This window comes from Chrysemys picta, chromosome 13, assembly GCF_011386835.1.
Source record: "Chrysemys picta bellii isolate R12L10 chromosome 13, ASM1138683v2, whole genome shotgun sequence".
Classification (NCBI taxonomy): domain Eukaryota; kingdom Metazoa; phylum Chordata; order Testudines; family Emydidae; genus Chrysemys; species Chrysemys picta.
The window spans coordinates 37,254,325-37,277,502 of record NC_088803.1 but is presented as its reverse complement, the minus strand read 5'-3'; the positions used below and the strand labels follow the sequence as shown (position 1 = coordinate 37,277,502).

At 43.0% G+C, this 23,178-nt stretch overlaps 1 protein-coding gene across 16 annotated transcripts in view; it reads right to left on the bottom strand.

The window, feature by feature from the left end:
* The window catches only part of NCOA3 (nuclear receptor coactivator 3), a 145,485-nt gene extending 123,291 nt beyond the window's left edge, over window positions 1-22,194 (bottom strand). For 2 of the 16 annotated variants that reach the window (XM_024108810.3, XM_065566636.1), the window contains exons 1-2: window positions 21,554-22,126; window positions 4,660-4,734 (exon numbers count right to left, since the gene is read on the bottom strand). The gene's annotated coding sequence lies outside the window, so the exon portion shown is untranslated. Of the gene's footprint in view, window positions 1-4,645; window positions 4,735-5,532; window positions 5,663-21,553 lie in introns of those variants that run through there. The other 14 variants (XM_065566626.1, XM_024108807.3, XM_024108809.3 and 11 more) reach the window with 11 other exon arrangements.
* Between the last annotated feature and the right edge of the window lie 984 nt (window positions 22,195-23,178).

Here is a 23,178-nt window from a genome sequence, read left to right as displayed (position 1 = left end):
ATCCTGGAACTGAACCCAAGAGTCTTTAATCTCTACACTCTCCCCTCTGATAAGCAAATAGCTGTGAAACCCATCTAATGGCCCAAACCCTGCAGATGACCCAAGTTGGGGGTCACTATGGTTCCACATGGTGGAATTTGTTTTTTGGGTTGTTGTTTTTCCTCAGTTTGCTTATTTAAAAGCTAGTAAATTGGAATCTTAATATTCTCAAATCTTTCTGGATATAAAGATCAATCACATGCAAAAGCAAGGGACTGGGAACGAAGAGAGATTTGGAACAGATTGACTGGACAAGGAGACTGGGATAGGGAGTCTGGAACTTGCTGGGCAATGGGAGTGGGTTGAAAAGCCTGAGGAGTAGACTAACTAGATGAGGAGAATGGGACTGGTATGAGGAGCCAGGTGTAGTCAAGAAACAGGGACAGGTTGGAGGGAATGGGAAAAAAAGGGGTCAAACTCAGGAGAATGAACAGAAGAATCTGTGTCCTCTACAGCATGCTCTCCTCCACACAGTCTGAAATGGAAACACCCCCCCGCCCCCCCATCATTCCTTCACTGTCAGCAAGAATCGGTGAAACCTACTGGCAAAATAGCTACCCCCCTGTAGTGCTAATTCATAGACGAGAATTTACTACAGCTACCAGTTACTCCTTTAGCTCAAGTGTACAGGTCTGCACAATGAACTAAAGGCTTCAACCCTGCTGATGATCCCCATGGGTGTCAATACTGTACCACATAATGGAATATTTTTTCCAGTTTGCTCAATGTGATAATGGAATTAAATATTATCATAATGCATACACATAAAGGGGCAAATTAAGGTTGTACAGGCAACCTTAATTCTGGCATTTATTAACTCGAGTGCTGACTTTGCAAACAGCATTCTGTTAATGTAGGGGTTTGTGTAATACATTCAAGCTCAGCTACACTAAACATTCAGGTGATTGCCTTTGACTGAAGATATCTGCATGAAGGCTGGAGTGACTATTCCTTGCAACTTTCTCTGCACTTTACTTTTTAGAAGTAAGGACAGTCTCATCTGTTCTTCATCTGAGAGTTTAACTTTTAAAGAACTGGAGTTCTTTAAAGTACCAGTTCAACTGAAAGGAATAACTTAAGACATTTATATAATTGAATGACAAAGTCTGCTCAACTGAAAGCTTACTATTGCTCTTAATTTAAAGTTATTCCACCACAAATGAGACACCCACCATAATCTCATAACTGAGCTCATTCGCTTATGTTTCCAGAAAAAGAATCCTTCTATTAAGAGGGGATAAGCAGATACTCCTGGACAAATACAGAGAAAAATGAACTAGTACTCATTTATGTAAAGAGATCTAGCAAAACTAAGCTACCCATAAAGTGCTAGGTCATCCTCAAAACTCGAAGAAAAAAAAAAAGATGTAATTCACTACAGTTTGCTCAAGCATGCATTTAATTCAGTACAGACCAATATTATTTCAAGTCTCACTAGTAAGTTATTTTCTGGGAATTCACTTCGTTATTTAAAAAAAAAAGTCAGATTGGTATTCAACAGCAGAACATTTGCAAGCTAGCAAGTATTTCTGCTAACAGAAGCCTACTGAAAACTCAGGAAGGAAGGAAGGATTTTTTCCTCAAAGCCAGAAACTTACAGAATCATGTACGTAGCTTGCTTGTGGAAAAGAGTAGTACTTCCAAATATAAGTAGAAGTTAATTTGTGAGGAAAATACTGTCCCAAAATCCACAATTAACTCATTAGAAGTGTTTTAAACTAATATTTACACTGCAAAAAGCAAGCTATAAAAACAATTGAGGGACAAAAAATGCTGTCTCCTAAAATAGGATTTGACAAACTAGTATGGTTAATCTAGGCAACACACTGGAATTTAAGTACTAGAACACATAAAACTAGTGTTGTTGTAACAATTGAAAGCACTGTTAATACTGTACCTGTGCTCTTCTCAGTCCATCCTGCTTTATGGCATTGGATGGTTAGTTTAGACCTCACAAATTAAATGATTTTTTCAGTATAAAAGCTTAATGAACAAACCACTGAGGATTTTTCTACAGTAGAGTTTAGCAACTGTCAGACAACACGTTTGTACATGCTAGTTTGAACAAGTGTTTGGAGTGTATAACTCTCAGGACAGATAGTCTGGACACTACATATTTGGCTTATCCTAGGAACAAACTTGATACAGAAGTGTATCAGCTAAATATAGTGAAGACATGCCTGTAGGGTCTTGTCTTCACTAGGAAGAGGTGTTTTCTTACCATGTTACCTATCACACAGCAACTAAAATGGTAAAATCCTAGTGAAGACAAAGCAGTTTGTAGTTTCAATGTGTTGGCAGATAAACTATAGGCTCCACTGGTACAGCAGAATAATTGACCCAGAGAACCTTATAATAAGGTGGCCCCAACTGGGTGCCCCCTGCAGCATAACAGGTGTGCCCTACTTCAGTTTTCCCTTGGTCTAGCCAAGAGCACAATCATCTCTCTCACTATTCAAGTCAAAGACCCACCTATGGGCATGACTTATTCATGCCGGTGCGCAGTAATCCTGGGAACCCTAATGATCAAACCCAGTTTTCCATTTTAAGACAGCAATTTTCCATTTCCCTCTCCAAACGGATCACTTCCAAAACACCCACCCATGAGTCCACCAGCATTTGGTTCTCAGTTCCTTTCTGTGCTTGTTCCAGGACTCTGTTCTCCAGGCCATCCATCTGAGTAACCAGTCAACTTCTATCCAAACAGTCCAGCTTGTCAGCACAGGCTGTTTTTTTTTTTTCAAGCCTTCAGCAGTTGCTCAGAATGATCAGTAAGCTAACCTGCCCTCCCGCCCCTGGATCTCCTAGTAATGCCTCACTATTCACAATGAGGTCCTGTAGACCCTCCCACACTCTGCAGCTTCCCTGTCTATCCTAGTCAGCTCTCAGTCACCACCTTCCTTGCTCCTCACATGCTGGCTCACCCAGCCTCCTCCCTTGTAGGATTCATGTGCCTTCTTCTAAGCCCACTTAGGAGGCAACTAATCAATCACAGGTGCACTAGACCAAGCTCCCTCCTACAGGAGCCAGTTACCCTGTGACACCCCAACTAATCCAACAGCTCCTCCAACCCAAAATGTTAAGCATTTTGCCTCAGATAGGTAAAAAAGTAACAAATAAAACAATCCCCAAAACTAGCACAGGTTTCAACATTTAAGGCAGTGGTCCCCAACGTGGTGCCTGCGGGCACCATGGCGCCTGCCGGGTCATTTGTGTGTGCCTGCCTAGTGCCCAGCAGGGGAGAGAAGCCGCGGCCCCGTGCCTGACGGGGACTGAGAACTCCAGGATTGCAGGCTGCAGGCGCCAGTGTTCTCGGTCCCCAGCAGGCGCGGGGCCACAGCTTAAGCCAGAGAGAAGCCATAGCCCCGTGCCTGCCAGGGACAGAGAACTCTGGGGCTGCAGGCATGGTGTTCTCTGTTCCCAGCAGGCGCGGGGCCCACCTAGTGCCCAGCAGAGGAGAGAAGCTGGGGGCCTGCACCTGCTGGGGACAGAGTACTCTGGGGCTGCGGGCGCCGGTGTTCTGTTCTTGTGGCTTCTCGATTCATATATTATGCAATATGTTTTTTTTGTATTTAATGTACAAATACAAAATAAGCCTTGAAAAATTGTTGGTGCCCGTCACACTCTTCTGAAAACATGAATGTGCTACTGGCCACAAAAAGGTTGGGGACCACTGATTTAAGGGGAACAAGAAGTCTTTGGGAACAGTGGATTCATATAAAAGTTTCAGTTCAACATGTGCATGTTACAATATTATGTTCATGCCCATTTACTTGGGTAATGGGAAATTATGAAAGCTTCTACAATTATCTTGCCAGTCAAAAGTTGCTTTGTTAGGGTAAGGACTTTTCTATATGCGAAAGCTGCATAGGTTGAACTAAAGGTGGATTTCAAAACCAATTTAGTTGAACTAGTGAAGAAGGTCATGTGGCCTATTCTCAGTTTAAGACAGGATCGTTTCAATTTGGCTTAAGTCAATTAGGAACAGGTTTAAGCTGAACCCAAATAAGCATCTAAAGATGGGTTTACACCAGTTTAAATTTAAAAGTTGTTAAAACTAATGCAGCTTGTATTTAGTCAAGTGCTAAAAGAAGGATTTTTGAGAGAACATTATGCCTACTATCATCGTCCGTGAGATGCTATCAACGAAGACCAGGCACTTGCATGAAGCCTGGTGGTCACCTCACACAATTACTCTACATGGGGCTGTCACCTTGGGAATAGGATAGGCCTCCTAAGCTCAGGAAGTGTTAGAATGCTCTGGAATAGAACATGAAAAGGACATTAAGAAAGTGGGAGGGGGAGAGACTTGACAGCTTGGGGTGGGTATGGCCAAACCCTTTTCACTGATGCCAGGAGAGACTGCTTTTAGAAGATCTCATATTAAGATTTAATAAAGTTGAAGTCACTTGGGCAAAAGTAAAATACTCACTCCTCACTGGCCCTCTTCCTCATATTTTACAAAGCATCATGTAAATTTCCATTGCTCTATTAAATTCCCTCTTCAAAAGGACATTAAGAATATCTGCTTGTTCACTTACATAACTTTAAAAGTTACTAGTAATGCAATTACAAAGACATACATGCACTGGAATTAGTGTTTCACAGACAGAACTTTACCTGCTTTTTTGGTGTTCAGAAATAGTGTAGTGGTAGCTTTCTAAACTGGTCTTCTCAAAATACTTTTCATGAGTGCTGAAACAAACCAAAGAGACAACCTTTAGTATTTCCAAGCTAGCCAGAAATCTTATTTTGAAAGACAGTCCAGCATGCCAAAGGCTTACTCAGCTCCAGAATATATTTTTAAAATGTGGCTCTTAGGAATTAATTCCTAAGCAATACAAAAGTGAACTTTAGTAAAGTATTTTATGCAGAACCACTGTGAAGAAATTCGGTGTTCAATACATTTCAAACAATCTGATTTAAGTGTTCTGCAGTACTCTAGTAAATATAGAATTTGAAGTAAAATTCAAATAGGAATCTTCATTCAAATGAGTGGAGTTGTTTTTCAGTAAAACTCTTGCATACCTTAACTTCAATGTATAGTTTAGCATTTTAGGATTTATAGTTACTACATTTTAAGAAAATTAGATTAAGGATATTAAATACTACAAGATAGAGAGCTCTAAAAAAGTTTCACATGATAAAACAGGCAAGAAACCTAGGTGTTATATACACCTCCATGAGCCCTGCTCAAGGCCTGGAGGCATATATATGCTCCAGAAGCAGGTGAAGCCACTCTACTTTTGGAGCACGAGTCTGTTCTAGATACGGTCACACCTTGATTGTATTTATCAACTATAGAACATTTACTCTTGCCACTAATCCACACTTATGCAGTTTATATCTGACTTTTAGTGCTGTGTGAGCTCAATATTTTCTAGCCACCACTGGCTCTCCCAGGCAGTTACAGTCTCAATTTATACAGCTGGCCGTATATTGGATCTAGTAGTTGAGTTAGACTTATAACTTCCAGACAGGTCATGGACTGACCATTGCCACCTGCATTTTGAAGTTGGGGCTTTGATAGCTTGTTCTTTGAGGCTAATGTAAGCAGATTGTCAGAGCCTTCTAGAATAAGAGTTTTGTTCTGACAGACTATTCTTGACTTGGTGGATTACAAGATGTTTATGCGCCATCCACTAAGCATGTAAGCATCCTCTTCTCTGGCTTTGTTCTCAGAAGACACGTTCACGTGTCAATAACCTGCGACAAGTTAAACAAGATTGTAGACAAGAGTCAGTGGAGGAAATCTTGGGCTGAGGTAGATCAATTGCAAAATAAAGATTTTTAAATTTCTTATATTGTGGCTGCACAAAAGGCAAAGAATAAATTCTTGTCCTTCCTGCAGACAGCTCAATAGCAACTTCTGTTCAATGCGCAGTTGTGGTCAAATAAAGGAAACAAGGTATTCTGTTACACAAGGAATGGGCTAGTGAATAATACAGAGATTATTAAAATGCTGTTATAAAAGTTAATGTGGCCTGAACTGGAAAACTGTGGGCAGTACTGCTCACCCCATTTCCGAAAGGATATTGCAGAATTTAAGATAAGAGGGTAGACTAGGAACTTCTGGTCTCCTTGTCTCAAGAGAAGAGCCAAAGGGACATTCAATTAAATTAAAAAGGAGGTGTGAAATTCATCAGGTAAGAAGAAAATACTTTTTCCAAACAATGTGTAATTAATTTGTGGAATTCATTTAGGTCAAGAACTTAATATTCAAAAAGGAACTGGACATTTAGAGAGAGTATCAACAGCCAGAGTTATAATTGACAAAAATTGCATAAGATTGAATCTCTTCCACTACAGTGTTTAAAACAGTCGGTCTATTATTCGAGATCTGGATGAGGCGTAATATGGTATCCTCTGAAGCCTCTCATGCTTCTGATGGACCTTAGGTCTATTCAGTATGGAAATTCCTTCTTTTCCTACGCAAAATGTTGGGCAGCAGATTTGTTCTGGGTTAGTCAGATTAACCCACTGGTTAAGCCAAACTACTTTTGCTCAGCAGCTGGTCCTTTTTTCTTGAACGTATTACAGAACTGCCAATCAAATTTCTAGCTCTGCAATACAAAATCCTTCATGTTTTAAATTATAGTCTAGATTGAAAATCTGGATGCCAAAAGGAAGAGGGAAAAAAGGGATAACCCCAAACATAGGTATTTACACTCGGCACAGATCCAATAATACTTTGATTTTGTGAGATTATAATTCATTTAACCTATTACAAGCATTGTTAAATAGGAACTTAGTGTTAACTAGGAAGTGTAAATGTATTTATGCCTTGCTCTCTGTAAAACTCTGGCCAATCATTTCATCACTGACTGAGAAGCTTGAAATTCTACTCAGAGTGGAACTGCTGACTGAAATACCAAAAGCATAAACATGCCTGCATGTTATTAAAGGAACTAGTGGAAAAATTCACAGGCTGACATCCAGAATGTCTGCGGTTCCTTTTCCTATCTTTCTTCCTATAAAGCAGTTATAAGGCCAGGACCTCAAATCTATTTTTTGTCAATCTTGGAAATTTCCACAGTTTGAGAGATCTATAAAAAAAAATTCTCAAAACTAAAGCCCAACCAGCTCTAGAATTCTGACTTGATAGAACCAATAATTTAAACAAGTTTTGTTGAGATAAAAGCACCACCAATAGCAATAAAAACCCCAGAGAACTGAACCAAAATATGAGAAGTGTTACATAGCCATTTTGAAATAACATACACCACATTGGGGAGAGAAGTAGTAATTAGGGATTTAGTAATTTCATTTCAAGTCCAGATAATTACAGTATATTTTGAAGGGACTTTCAAAATGATTTCCAGCCAAGCTATACATTTCTACCCAGTTACAACGCTGTCCTCGGGAGCCAAAAAAATCTTACCGCGTTATATCGAACTTCCTTTGATCTGCTGGAGTGCGCAGCCCTGCCTCCCCGGAGCACTGCTTTACCGTGTTATATCTGAATTCGTGTTATAGTGGATCGCATTATATCAGGGGTAGAGGTGCACATATGATATAGAACCCTTGGAAGCTCACCAAGTTAGTACAGCTGTGTACAGAAAACTAGATCTTGAATAAAGCAAACTGCTCAATACAATAAGGGTCTTCTAGTTCAGCCCTAATGTCCTCCTTTCCCTTAATAAGGGCATATTCTTTATATTTATTAAACATAAGAGGGTAACTGTTTGTAAAGAGCGGTTTTGGACTTGATTCCCCTGATTTGGAGCCATACTTAATAAGAACGAGGCCAACAAATTATATTTATATTAACCCAAATAAAAAAATAAAAATAAAATCCTTTCTACTTAATTATGTTCTTAAGAAAGTAGTTCCAGAGAAGTTTTAATTACAAACCAAGGTTTTTAAACAAGCTTGAATATAAATAGCTGTATGACATTGATTTACAAATTAAGAAAGCACTATATCAATACACAACGCCATGTAATGTTCCTAGCATCTAAACAAGATGTTTAGGTTATGTTTCCTCCCTTTATACTTAGATTTTCTTTTGCTTTAAAAAGGATGCTGTTTTAAAAATGTTTTTCTTTAATTTAAACAAGAAAACTTTTAGCCTGCTCAAAGTTATACATCTGCAATTATAGATTTTAAAAATTGATTCGGATTAAATCAGAAAGTTTTAAAATATAGTAATCACCAAGTTATGTACATGCCAACACCAGTTAATGAAATACGCAAAGTAGAATCTCCTTATTTTGCAGACTTCATAAGCTGCATAAAAGTTGATGGCCTCACCTCCCAGATATTAGATACAGTAAGAGCTTCATTAAGATTTTGCATTTTGTTAAAAACACCATATTGAATGTAGGCATATAGTTGCTATACAAAATGCACTATACTGAATGTAGTAGTGTACTATGATGGCAGGAGTTGGACTGCAATTGACAGTCACATAGTGATGCTATCTTTGCTTTTGTATTGTGTTTGAATTCAGATTGAAGAGTAAGGCCACAATAGTTCTTCCCAGACATTCCATTGTGTTGCAAGGATAAATGCATTGGGGGAGGGGCGGGGGAGAAGAGGACAGAAGAGAAAGGATGCAGAATATTCAACAACATTTAACATACATAATGGAAATGCATTTGTACCATCTACTTAAATGTAAAAAATTAAGGCTGGAAGTGACCGAGAAGCTTTTCCTCTGAACTGGACGAAACCTTCTGTAATATTACTCCAATATGCAAGCACTACGTAGAATGTGTCTCCCTGGTGTGGGAAGACTGCCCAGAAGTACATCCCCAGATGTGTCAGACACATGTACGTGGGCATTCACAACAGACAAGCCACCAACAAGATTCAAAACTATTTGATTTAGATCCCTTTGGTGGGGTGGGGGGGGGGGGTGGAGAAAAACACACACCACTATTAGGCTCAGCAAAATGCTTATGAGAGAGATTGGAAAGGAGCAGCTTGAGAGTGCCGACTGAAACAAACCCTGTGCCATAACAACCACCAAAAAAAAAAAAACCTAAACACCACACACACAGTGCCCTTCTTCCCCCGCCCTCACCCCACCCCACCCCCAGCTGATGCATTACAGCTCAAGTACATTGCCATAGTCTCTCCCAACCAACTCATTCTAAAACAGTAAACCAAAAAGTAAAGAACAGAATGAAACAAGCAAAACTTTGCACACTCTCTAAAAACAGCAAAGACCACAATGAGCAGCTCAACACTGAAGAGTGACAATAGTCATAAAAACCCTGAATTGTGGGAAGCAACTAACTATGTGTCTAATGAACTATTACCACACTTTGGGAAAAGCATGTAGAAGTGCCTGCTGGACTAACTCTTGTATGGAGACAATGAAACACTCAGGCTGTGGAGAGACACCAAAGTGGTTGCTCGGCTCAACTCCAGAGTTACCATCCCAGCAGCTTTACTCTGCTTAACCTACAAGCTGTATGAACAGGTGACAATGGTAGCATAGCACCAATATTAGAAGGGCAGCCGACTGATGACCAAGCCAATTTCTGCCCAGGACATTCACATGGTGGCCAAATTGTAAGCTTAAGTCAATTTATTGAAGATGGCTCCAAAACCAGCAAAAATAGAGGGGCTGTGTTTGTTAAACTGTGGGCTGCCTAAAACAGCAAACCATTGTGTATTTCTATTGATATTAGTAAGAATTTTGAGAAGTGGCAAGATGGTTCAGGACATTTCCTCCATGCTCAAGAATCTATTTCTTTGTCATGGATGGATGGTCAGAAAAGTCTACAGCATACTCAATTGAATGGATTGCCCTAAGGCGGTTTAATGTCTACACAAGTTAACCAGAATCTTCCAACGTGTAAAGTTTCATTTATGCAGATAATCAGAAATCTTTGAGGACACGGAGGACATTCTAACTAGCTCCCTGAGTATACTTGGAAAATACTATTGCACTTCCATTCCTGAATGCCAACCCTTGCAAGACATACGTGCATCTTCCATCTGTAGCACTAGCAAGCCAAGCAAAAACTCCAAATATCACAGGATGGTACAGTCCTTGAGCACTACAGACATCTGTTGTATCACAGGGTCACATTAGACAGAACACATACTTTCAAAGAGCACATCAAGAAGCTGAAAAAGAAAGTGAACTCCAGGAATTGTATACTTCAGCAACTGACCAATACAAAATGGGGAGCTGATCCCAAAACACACAGCAACCAGTCATGCCCCATGTTACTTAGTTGCAGAGTAACATGTCCCTATATAGAATCATAGAATATCAGAGTTGGAAGGGACCTCAAGAGGTCATCTAGTCCAATCCCCTGCTCAAAGCAGGACCAATTCCCAGCTAAATCATCCCAGCCAGGGCTTTGTCAAGCCGGGCCTTAAAAACCTCCAAGGAAGGAGACTCCACCACCTCCCTAGGTAACGCATTCCAGTGTTTCACCACCCTCCTAGTGAAATAGTTTTTCCTGATATCCAACCTGGACCTCCCCCACCGCAACTTGAGACCATTGCTCCTTGTTCTGTCATCTGCCACCACTGAGAACAGCCGAGCTCCATCCTCTTTGGAACCCCCCTTCAGGTAGTTGAAGGCTGCTATCAAATCCCCCCTCATTCTTCTCTTCTGGAGACTAAACAATCCCAGTTCTCTCAGCCTCTCCTCATAAGTCATGTGCTCCAGACCCCTAATCATTTTTGTTGCCCTCCGCTGGACTCTTTCCAATTTTTCCACATCCTTCTTGTAGTGTGGGGCCCAAAACTGGACACAGTATTCCAGATGAGGCCTCACCAATGTCGAATAAAGGGGAACGATCACGTTCCTCGATCTGCTGGCAATGCCCCTACTTATACAGCCCAAAATGCCGTTAGCCTTCTTGGCAACAAGAGCACACTGTTGACTCATATCCAGCTTCTCGTCCACTGTGACCCCTAGGTCCTTTTCAGCAGAACTGCTACCTAGCCATTCGGTCCCTAGTCTGTAGCAGTGCATGGGATTCTTCCGTCCTAAGTGCAGGACTCTGCACTTGTCCTTGTTGAACCTCATCAGGTTTTTGGTCAAACTCAAGCCAGGTACACAAAACTGATATTGAAATCAGTCCTGCAGGACTATCAAAGGGATTCTGAAGCCAACTCCCACATTATCACTATAGTACTTTGCCAGGATTGCTCCTCCATCAGCAAGGGAGGATGCCTTCAATTTAAATAAATAAAATAAATAAATAAAACACCACACCACACACACAGGTACACGATCCAATACATCCATTGTGTGGACACATTCCACCATCCGAGAGGAGGAAATCCAGAAAGTACTTCACCTCAGAAAAGTCTTTCCTCAAAATACAACATGGAAAGCTACAGAGTAACAAAATGGTGAGAAATCATCCTGGAGAACCTGGTTCCTTCAGAACAATTCCCTGCAGGCACTAAACTAACAAAAACCACTTGTGTACTCTAAATCAAGCAACAGCCAGGGTGGCAAAGGCTGGGGACGATGAGACCAAAAGAAAGCTGAGGAACCCCAAATATGAATGGGGAAAGCCTAAGTAAAGATTTGAATGTTGTTTGATGAAGTGCCCCTTAACATCCCGAACTGTCAAAGAACTATTTGAGGTGAGTGACACCACCAGGCCTTGGCTGCAGTTTTGGAGTGACAAACGATGATGATGATAATAATATGTACTCCAACCCCCTGCACTTAGTCCTGCCTAAGTAAACCTAGATCATCCCTGACAACTATCTACAGTTTTCAAAAGAAACATGGACAGTTAATAAAGTGTGCAGTATGATTTGTTTATCCTCTGCTACCTATACTTACCACACAGGGAAGGAGAATACTTTTAACTATTAACAGTTTACCACCAATTATAGTGGGAAGTTTAAAATACTGATGAGGACAGAGCACTTATTGTGATCTAATTTAAGATTACTACCTCTACAGTTATGCAGCATTTTTAATAAATAGCCTGCTAGCATATCATTACTTTGTGGTTTATACATTCTCAATTTTATTTTTTTAAAATATTTGTATTATACCCTTCCTGAAATTGCCTACATTTCTGCAATCACTAAATAAATGTGATTTGTCTCCATTAACAAAAGCCCTCCAAAAAGAATTATCATAAAAGTTAAACAAAAAAGTTGATTGACACACTTCTATCAAGTTAGTTCACAAGCCATCTTGTCACCAGGCTTTTCAGGCACTGGAAGCTGCACTTGACTTCACACCATTATCTGTATGTAAGCAGCTTAGCTCATTCAGTATTTGGCCAATGGGACTGAACAGAGCTTTATACCCATGCAGTGTTTAGATTCCTTGCCATACCTCAAGTGCTATTTGACAAGTAGTTCTTGGGGAAGTTTTCCTCTCAATTTAAAGTTAGAATATAAAGAAAATTGGCTTTTGACACATGCAGATCTTAAAGAAATTTAGGAAGCCCATTACTGTGTCTACATATATTAGGAGAAGTCATAGCATGAGCATATTGTTTTAGAATTTAAAAATATACTACATGGCCCTGCAGTAGTGTTCGCTACTGCATTTGCAGGAGTATCAATTACACACTCAATTAGAATTACTTGCTTTCAGTATCCTATGAAAGGATATCCACCACCTCACTATGGTGGATAGTTTTATGCTTTACATTCTAATTAAGTAGAATTAAAAGCAATGACCACTTGAACTCTACAGCCATTAGTATCCCCACTTCCCTGACACAGCTTCTACATTTGTTTATATTACAGATTTCAGATTTGTAACAATAAGCACCACAATACAACTGCAAGCTTCCTGCCCATTACTTATCCACTATTCTTAGTATTTTTCTTTGTTTTCAGTGGTAAATTTAAGTACCGTACATACTCGTTCATAAGCCAAATATTTTTATTAAAAAAGGGAAGCACCAGAGAAGGGGGTTGGCTTATGAATGGGTACAGAGAGGGAGAGGTGGGACACTGCCCCTCCCCCCAACTGAGGGAGCAAGGAGAGGCAGCACAGCCAGAAGGGAAGAGGTGGGGCCAGAGTCTCTCTGCTTCTGGCCACACTGCTCTCCCCCCAGCCTCGGAAGCAGCTGCAGCTCCGGGGCTGGCAGGCTGCAGCCATGCTGCTCGGCCCCGCCCCCCAGAGCGGGCTGTGGCTGCACCACCTGGCCCACCGGAGCATGCTGCAGCCCGGCCCAGCCTGCTGGAACATGCTGCGGCCGCGCTGCCTGGACTGGCCCATGGGAGCAGGCTGCAGCCGCACTGCCCAGCCTGCCGGAGCAGCTCCAGCCAGGCCAGAGAGTGTGGGGGTCCCAGGCTAGGGGTGGGGTCATGTGGGGGTGGTCACAGGGGTTACTCCCTGACCCCCAGCTTCTCCCCCCAAACAAGTTTCCCCACCAGTTGCTGTCCCGGCCCATCAGGGTAAGCAGCTGGTGCACGGGGACACTGTTTACTTAGGTTTACCTCAGTGCCTGCGGACGCTACCATCTCGGCCCACTAGCGGCTTATCCTGATGGCCTGGGAGCCAAAGTTTGCTGACCCCTGAATTATAGGGTCGGTTTATGAGTGGGTCATAAACATTTTCCATTTTTAAATATCCACCTTGGGGGGGGGGGGGTCAGTTTATAAACAAACTGGCTTATGATCAAGTATATATGGTATTCATCCTGTATGTATATAACAACGCTACAGTAACTACAGAGTCCAAGAAAATGGATAACATCATCCATCCTATGTACATCAGGAACACATGGGTTAAATAACATGTCAACAGCTGCAGACATGGGCAATCCAGAGAGCTACTCTGCAATTTTTACTGGAATTTAAATTTGTAGAAACCTTCCAAGCTCAGTCCTCATTCTTCTTAAGATTAGTGAACTTTCAGAACAGTGCTTGAACTGCCTTGAAATTCCCTCTCAGATTTTCCCTTCTTCATTGAAAAACTACCTTAAAAGAATGATTTTCAAAGTGACTTGTTAAAACACCATATCCAATGATAATCCCTAGTGTTCACTAACTAGTCTCAGAATTCCCTGAGACTCAAGAGGCAGCAAAGGTTTTCACCTAGGGAAGAAAAGTATCCCATTACGAGGACATCTTAATGAGATGGAATGTCGTGTGCAATTTGTACAAGTTTAGAGCAGGGAAACAGTTTCATGATAAAAATCACACTACTACATTTAAGTATCTCACTTCGATGTTTTTCTTTCAAATACTCACCAGCAACCACACATCACTGAACAAAACCACTAACCCAGGAACCTATCCTTGTAACAAACCCCGATGCCAACTCTGTCCACATATCTATTCAAGTGACATCATCATAGGACCTAATCACATCAGCCATACCATCAGGGGCTCGTTCACCTGCACATCTACCAATGTGATATATGCCATCATGTGCCAGCAATGCCCCTCTGCCATGTACATTGGCCAAACCGGACAGTCTCTACGCAAAAGAATTAATGGACACAAATCTGACATCAGGAATCAAAATACTCAAAAACCAGTGGGAGAACACTTTAACCTGTCTGGTCATTCAGTGACAGACCTGCGGGTGGCTATATTACAACAGAAAAACTTCAAAAACAGACTCCAAAGAGAGACTGCAGAGCTAGAATTGATATGCAAACTAGACACAATCAACTCCGGTTTGAATAAGGACTGGGAATGGCTGAGCCATTACAAACATTGACTCTATCTCCCCTTGTAAGTACTCTCACACCTATTATCAAACTGTCTGTACTGGCCTAGCTTGATTATCACTTCAAAGTTTTTTTTCTCTTAATTAATTGGCCTCTCAGAGTTGGTAAGACAACTCCCACCTGTTTATGCTCTCTGTATGTGTGTATATATATCTCCTCAATATATGTTCCATTCTATATGCATCCGAAGAAGTGGGCTGTAGTCCACGAAAGCTTATGCTCTAATAAATTTGTTAGTCTCTAAGGTGCCACAAGTACTCCTGTTCTTCTTTTTGCGGATACAGACTAACACGGCTGTTACTCTGAAACCAGAAGTTTAGTTGGAATTCTCCACAAATGGACAATATTTTATAGACACTATCCCTTGCCCACTTATGCTCCTTCAAATAAGCTTTAGAGCAGGGGTGGGAAAACTCTGGCCCGGGGGCCGCAACTGGCCCCTCAGACATTTTAACCTGGCTCTCGATGTCCTGTCGGGAAGCGGGATCATGGGCTTGCTCTGCGCGGCTCCCGGAAGCAACGGCACATTCCCACTCTGGCTCCTACATGTACGGGCAGCCAGAGGGCTCTGCACACTGCCCCCAGCCCAAGTGCCACCTGCTGCAGCTCCCATTGGCCAGCAAATGGGAGCACCTGCAGATGGGGCAGGGTGCAGAGCTGCCTGGCCATGCCTCCACATAGGAGCCAGAGAGGGGACACATTGCTGCTTCTGGGAGCTGCTTGAGCTAAGTGCCGCCTAGAGCCTGCACCTCAACCCCCTCCCATACCCAAACACCAACCCCTTGCCCCAGCCCTGATTCCCCTCCTGCCCTCTGAACCACTCCATCTCACCCTCCTGCACCCCTGAGCCTGCACCCCCAGCCAGAGCCATCACCCTCCCACCCACACCCCTGCCTGGAGCCTACTCCTGCACCGTGAACTCCTCATTTCTGGCCCCACCCCAGAGCCCACACCTCCAGCCGGAGCCCTCACCCCCTCCTGCAGCCCAACCCCCAATTTTGTGAGCATTCATGGCCCACCCTACAATTTCCATACCCAGATGTGGCCCTCAGGCCAAAAAGTTTGCCCATCCCTGCTTTAGAGGTACACATCACTAAGCCATAATGAAAAAAAAAAAAAAAGTCACCCTAGACAACGGAATAGGTTTTATCACAAGGCTAGAAAAACCTCACTGCCCTGAATAAGTAATTTTATTCAGACGACCCTCCTCACTTTCTAAAGTGAAGGTTTCATTAAAAAAAAAAAAATTAGGTTTACAGCCTTATGGCTGCGGAGAACCTTCCAAATGCAAAAAGAGGCAGTGCTGTCTGCAGTCAAGGAAGGGCAAGCTCATGCCATGTCTAAATGGGGACACTCAGGAAAGTTAAGACCAATCAACTAAAGGTGTGAAGATAATGTAGACCAGGCCTTATTGCACTAAGGGTTTGTCTACACTTAAAACACTGCAGCAGCACAGCTGTGCCGCTGTAGTATTTCAGTGAAGACACTATCTAAGCCAGTGGTTCCCAAACTTTAACAGCCCGCGAACCCCTTTCACTAAATTGTGAAATCTCGTGAACCCCCTCCTAAAAATGAATATTTTCAGGGATTTAAGTTTAAATTTCCTCAGTGTGATGGATGCCCCAACTGCCGGCCCCGCTCTCCCTGGGGTTCAGCCTGCCGGCTCCCCCACTGACGGGGGGCAGGGCTCAGGCTACCAGCCCCAACTGCCCGACCCCGCTCTCCCTGGGGCTCGGGCTGCCAGCCCCGTGCGGAGCGCTGGGGTTTGGGCTGCCAGGCCCCCCACTGATGGGGGGCAGGATTCGGGCTGCCAGGCCCCAACTGCCCGGTCCCACTCTCCCTGGGGCTCGGGCTGCCAGCCATGCATGGGGAGTGCTGGGGTTCGGGCTGCTGGCTCCCCCGCTGACCACCGGGACTCGGGCTGCCAGCCTCAACTACCCAGCCCCAGTCTCCCTGGGGCTTGGGGTGTCTGCCCTACAACCAGGTCCCACCTGCTGTCTCCAATACCCGGGGTCCTCTGTCCGCCATTAATGATTTTTTTTCTGGCAAACCCCCAGGGGTTCACAAACCCCAGTTTGGGAACCACTGATCTAAGCTGATGGGAAGGATTCTCCCATCAGCATAGGTACCTCACCTGAGAAATGGTCGCTAGGCAAATAGTTTAAGGTGAAACTTGGGGTAGGTAAGACAAATCAGATTCCTGAAAGAGGTACAGTTGTCTGGAAAGGTTGAGAGCAACTGTACTAGACTACCAAGAACACAGTCCAGGGGAGTATATAACCCATACGTGCTCTGTCTCCCATCTAGGACGTGACTGGGCCATTCAGAGCCTGCTACAACCTAAATATAAAAAAGTTGGTTTCTTAAAATACTGAATATATTTATTTTTTCTGGCCTAAAAGCCAGATCCTCAAGCCAAAGTAACTAATTTGTACTGCTCTGAGGGGGCACAGGGGAATCCCTGTGACAAAAAGGCAGACTATCAAGTCCTGTGTTACCTAGAGAAGGTGTTGGGGCTAGCAGAGGGCATGGGAAGAATGCACTGCACTCTAAACCAGGGGGGCCAACCTGTAGCTCCAGAGCCACATGTGGCTCATCAGAAGTCAATATGCGGCTCCTTGTATAGAAACCGACTCCAGGGTTGGAGCTACAGGCGCCAACTTTCTAATGTACCAGGGAGTGCTCACTGCTCAACCCCTGGCTCTGCCACAGGCCATGCCCCCACTCTACCCCTTCCCGAACCTGCCATGCCCTTGCTCCTCTCCCCAAGCCTCCTGCATGCCAGGAAACAGCTGATTGGGAGGTGCGTGGAGGGAGAGGGAGGCGAAGATTGGGTGGGCAGGAGGCACTGGGAGCGGGGAGCTGATGGGGGGCTGTTGACATATTACTGTGGCTCTTTGGCAAAGTACATTGGTAAATTCTGGCTTCTTCTCAGGCACAGGTTGGCCACCCCTGCTCTAAACATTCTAGATCAGAATGACAGTTCCAAAAACCCAGTTCCAGCCAGCACAAGATAGTGCTACTGCCCTCCGAACTAGCAAGGCGGAAAAGTGACATGCCACTTCTCCCAACCCCTTAAGTTGCATGTGAAAATGTTGGTCTGCAGTTACTCAAGAAACAGGGGAAATAAAGATGTAAAGGTAATTTTATTGAAGGTTTTAGTATGTACACTTAAAAACACATCAAGCTATGCAAAGGGCAGTCTCAGTTTCAAACATAGCAACATGAAACAGTTCCTTCCCCACTGAACAGTTCAAAATATTTTTGTTGTTGCTTTAAAGCGAGCCAACCACAGCATCTCAGTGTGATTTTAGATGCCTTGTCAATGCACTTCTGGAAAGCCACTTCCCCCTCATGTTTTAAGATTTATTCTTTATTCAGTTTTTCATCAAAACAAGCTTACATTATTGGTAATAATCACAGCTACCATCAAATGGTGCTTTTTTGGTACCTGAACACTTTCCCCCCTGCAGCCTAGCTGCTCCTCTATTAGTTACAATTCAGTATTCTGCCTATCCACAAGAGTTGATCTACTTACAAGCCAAAAGAACAAGGTCCAACTTGCAAGCAAAAAAAAAAACCCTGGTCAATCTGACTTTAAGCACACCAGCAACCCTTTAGTCTTTCCCTATGCTTTTGCAGTCATTGATCCCCAGCATGCCTCTGGTAAAGTCAGGGCAAAGCTGCCATACAGTTTAGACATGTAGACAAACCCCACTGGAGACCTATTTAGAACTCCTTTCTCATGATCTTCTAGACCAACTCTGAACCCAAATAATTGTTTAACCGATTAAAAATATTAAAGATTTTCAGAGCAAGGATTGAATTTAGCATTTTTAAGATCTGGAAAACACCTTTAAAACTAAATTTAAGACCACTGGAAGAGTTAAATCATGTCACTACATGTGCTTAAAGTGATATTCTAAGGCAATCCATTAAGTAGGCTTTCCATAAGGGTAATGCTGTGCAAGTCAGTGAGAATGGTTTCACAAACAAGTTATTAGTGATTAACTAGTATAATAGTTACTTATAAAGGTTTCTTGAATTTAGTACACATCAAAAAGCATAAAGTGTTCTCTTCTGCATTGTTAAATGTCAAGATTAAAACCATCAGTAGTCATTCTATACGTTTATTAAAGAATTTCTTATTCTTTAACACTACACTAACTAGATTGAAATCAAGTTCACTTCATTTTGTCTAGGTTTTAAAAAGTCAGTTTATTGATAACGGTCATAGAATTACATAAAAGTAAAAAATCCATTCTTGAAATAATCTTCAATTTTAAATTAAGCAAGATTATTTGGAGAGAACTGCGTAAGCTTTTTCCTTTTCATTTTCTAAGTGGGGGGGAAAAAAAGGCATTCAATGCACCTTTGCTTAGTTATTTGGAATATAATCTGTAGCAGACATTTGATGTATAAAATGGGAATTTATATATAGAGATAGTTTTCAGAGTTGCACCTCAATACACTATTCAAATTGAAATTATCAATAGATTTTTAAAAAGTGTAAAAAAAAAATGAACAGGAGGGTCTTATCAATGAGCATTTTCCCCAAAAATCAGCTTTAAGGCCTCCCTTCCATTCCCTTATAAACTCTTTATGTCCGGTATTTTACTAGTTTAAACCATTTCATTTCCCTCTTTGGGCTTTTTTTTTTTTTTAATCTTTGCAATTAAATTTCTCCTACAGGTTATAGCAACACAAGGTGCGATGCAGGATATTTTGCAATCATAACATCTTAGATTACTGCTCATTTAAATGCAGAACCTGAAGCAACCTCCAGTGTCAGACTACAGTATCCTATATCATCTTACATAGGAAACAATTTATATAGCCAAGGTGTCTTCCTTTGCTGAAGCCTCACTCGGTTTGTTTTCTCATACAGCAGTAACATAAAAATCAGTAAGATAAAGGTTTGTCTTGTAAAGTTCTCCTCTAGTTCAGCATGACTGTAAAAAGGCACAAGACTCCAAGAGATAATATTCTACTGCAGTCAAGCTCTCTTTCCTCTCCCACTCTGAATTTTGTCTTAGCTGTACGGTGGGTGCCAGATAAGTGAGATGCACTGAAAACACTAGCATACAATGCATATTTCCAAGTTAATATAGCCACAGGCAACATGTGTTATATCTTCCTATTAAAAAATAGAAACCTAGACTTCAAAATAAGCAAAAGTGCTTCTTCCAGCTTTGCTTTATACACTAAGTAGTTTGCTTGTTGTTCAACACTGCACATTTCTCTCCAGTGTGGTGGTTGAACGTTTCTTGGTGGGATTTTTTTTTTTTTTTTTTTTTTTTTTTTTTTTTAAGTCTACCATCACTCTCTCACCTCATATTACTGCAACAAAGGTGCTGGTATTTACTTTCCTGGTTATTTACATCAACAGGAGAACAAGAATGTTAAGTGCAGTAATGAGGGGCTGAATGGTATGCAGAAGCTAAAGTGATAGCTCAACAATCAATCACTAGTTATTAACTATTAAGGAGGTACTGTAATGGTCATATCAGACACTTTCTAGTAAAAGTCTTTTGTTTGGTTTTTTGCACCCTCTAAACACAATATATATTACATTGTGGCTATCTGCAATCCAAAAAATAAAAAAAATCCAGAATGAAAGCATCTTTGTGTCACGTACAGCAAAGACACCATCAATACTAAGTAAGTTCTAACATTAAAAATTTACTTTATATTAAAATGTATTATTTAACAAATTTAAAGAATTCTATTTTAAGTATGTTTGGATGAAAGGTACTATAGACAAACTGTATAGACAGACACTTGCCCATTTTAAAGATCCACTTCAATTTTAGCCAGGATTCCATTTTCTTTCTGTATTAACTTTTAGACAAAGTAAACCTGCACTAGATTGAACTTCCTTCTAATAGTTTAAAAGGAAAGGAGGAGCCATCCGAATGAACAAAAATAGCTTTAAAGGCTATTTTAATTGATGGAGTTGGCAGAGTAAAGTGCAGGGCTTTAAGAAGCAACAGCTTCCACCACACTGAAAAGCAACAATAAGGCTAAGCAAGCACAGAATGAATAGGGCACAGGAATTATTTCAGCCTCAGACAGCACCCCACAGACCCAAGCACACCAGTAGCCAACCACCACCACCCTTAGCCGTCCAGTCACACCGGAAGCTGGTTCCTGCCTCCATCTCCCAACACCACACACACACCATAGTTATGAGACAGAAGAGGACAAGAGAGACAAGGAAAGGAAATCACCTCAAATTGCCAATCCCTACCATCCATTCCAGTGTTTCCAGAGGGAGAGACGAAGGCTAGAAGCCACGCTTGAAACTTACCAAAACAAGGGCTTTGAGATCTCACATCCAGGCTGGCCCCTGGTCCCCACCCACCGACCCCCATTCATCCCAGTTTACCTCCCCCCACTCAGCGGAGGCGGAGAGGAGCAGCAGAGAAACCCCCGAGCACTCCTGTAGTTTCGGCTGTCGCCACAGGGACCGCCACCCAAATTGCCAGGCCTGGGCGTGTACCTGATAATGGACAGGGACTTGGGTAGCCCTTCTATCTCCGGGCCCCACCGCCTCTACTGCTGGGGCAGGGAGCGCCCTCCCAGCCACACAAACACACCCCTCAAACTTCTCCTGGCAAGGGGAGGGAAAGAGAGCGCTCGGACCCGCAGGTTTAGCAATCCCTCAGTCCTCGCCTCCCCACAAACGAGGAGCGCCCTCCGCCTCAGCCGCCAAGGGAGGCACGTCCAGCACAGGGGCTAGAGATGCCCCTCAGACCCTCACCCCACACTGTTACCTTCCCCCCAAGCAATAGTCCTTCCACCGCCCCCCAAACTGGAAGCGGGGGAGAAAGAGCTAGGACTCGACCCCTGGTGTGGACTCCACCCCTACTCACCAGGGAAGGGAGCCAGAACTCGCTAGCGTCTCCTTTCCCCCAAGTCCCCCAGACTCAGCTCCTCGCCGCCATTTTCCTCCTTGCCTGAGTTTAAATAGGAACCAGCCTCTCGGAGAGCCGCCGCCAGCCACAGCCGGACTCAGCCCGGCCACCGCGGGGCATTATGGGATGTGTAGTTCCAACCCGCGCGGGATACAATGGGAGCTGTAGTCCTGACGCGACCCGGCCTCTTCAGCGCGGCTCACCATGGAACCTGGAGTCCTCCGCTGAGCCACACACCCGCTTTTAAACTTCATCTCCCAGTGGCCTCCGCGGCTGCCCGGTGGCCCCGATGGCGATTTTTTTTATTAAACCATTCTGTTTCCGGCGTCCGACTTCCTGGTTCTGGGGAGTTAAATAATAACACCGGTGGCGGGGCGGGAACGCAGTGTTGTGTGAACCTCCCCAGTGGGACCTTGTCTCTCACACACACCCTTTAACCCTACCTGAGACCCCCGCACAGAGACTGAAGGAAAAGGGACCAGTCTAGCGGCGCCGGGGCTGAGGTGTTCGCCGCCTGTCACCCCTGCCCAGCGTGCGGGGGGAGTTGTGTGGGAGGGCCCGGCTGCGCACAGCCCTGTTGTAGGAGGGCCGCCTTTGACAAGCAACCAGCTTTTGTCTGTCTCTTGAGGGTTTTCTTCAGGTTCGCGTCGGTATTACTAGGACTGTGGCTCGCTTGATGTCTACAAAGGGCTCAACTGCCCGGTAAGGCCCCGACCTTACCAGAGAGCTTTTCTCTGGGGTCAAGGAAGTGAAGGGGGAAGGGGACTCTATTACATTTCTATAGAATTAAACCTGTCGTTTCAAACCATCACCCAAGCAGCTTAGAGGCCTTATTATTGAAAAGTGGTGAGTCTGTCTCACCCCGCGCTGCGGGAAGAGGGCTTTGCAAGTGGCCCTCGCCTCTGCGATTATCTCAGCGCTGTTTGCTACATCCCTTGGAGTAGGTCAGATGCGTATGGGGTTATCAAGGGCTGCCCCTTGCTGCATGAAGAGTTATAGCAAAGACGGTGGCCAGCTTCATAGGGGAGAAAAGCGGCAGCCACCATCTCGTTTTTATAACGTGGAAATGCAGTGATTTGTACTCAAATCATGTTGTATCTTTACTACAGGGACCTAAACATAACTCACTCATTTTTAGGTATTCTTGTGTTGAGGGAGAGTTTCCCCACACGCATACAGCAACTACTGACATGAAAAATTGATTTCATGGCAGGTGATCTGCCATCTTATTTGTTCCTTAGTAGTTTCTTGATTGAGATTAAGGCAGGTTAAAAAACAGGGATAAATGATCTAATTAAGGACTGTGTATATGCAGGGGAAAGGAAAACCAACTTTTTTCATTAAATGCAGCAATCACAAAATTACAATTAATACTGGAACAATTTCTGCTATTTCTTCTAGATAACATGTGGCATGTCAGTTAATTCCTATAGCTGTCTGTTACCAAAGTTTTTATCTCTGAATTTCAACTAACTAGGCAGAGACAAACACAATCTTGTATATTTATATTACAGTAGTTCAAGATATGGAAATTATATGCATGTTGTACTTGAATATAAGCCTTCTACAATGTGCAAGGCAGT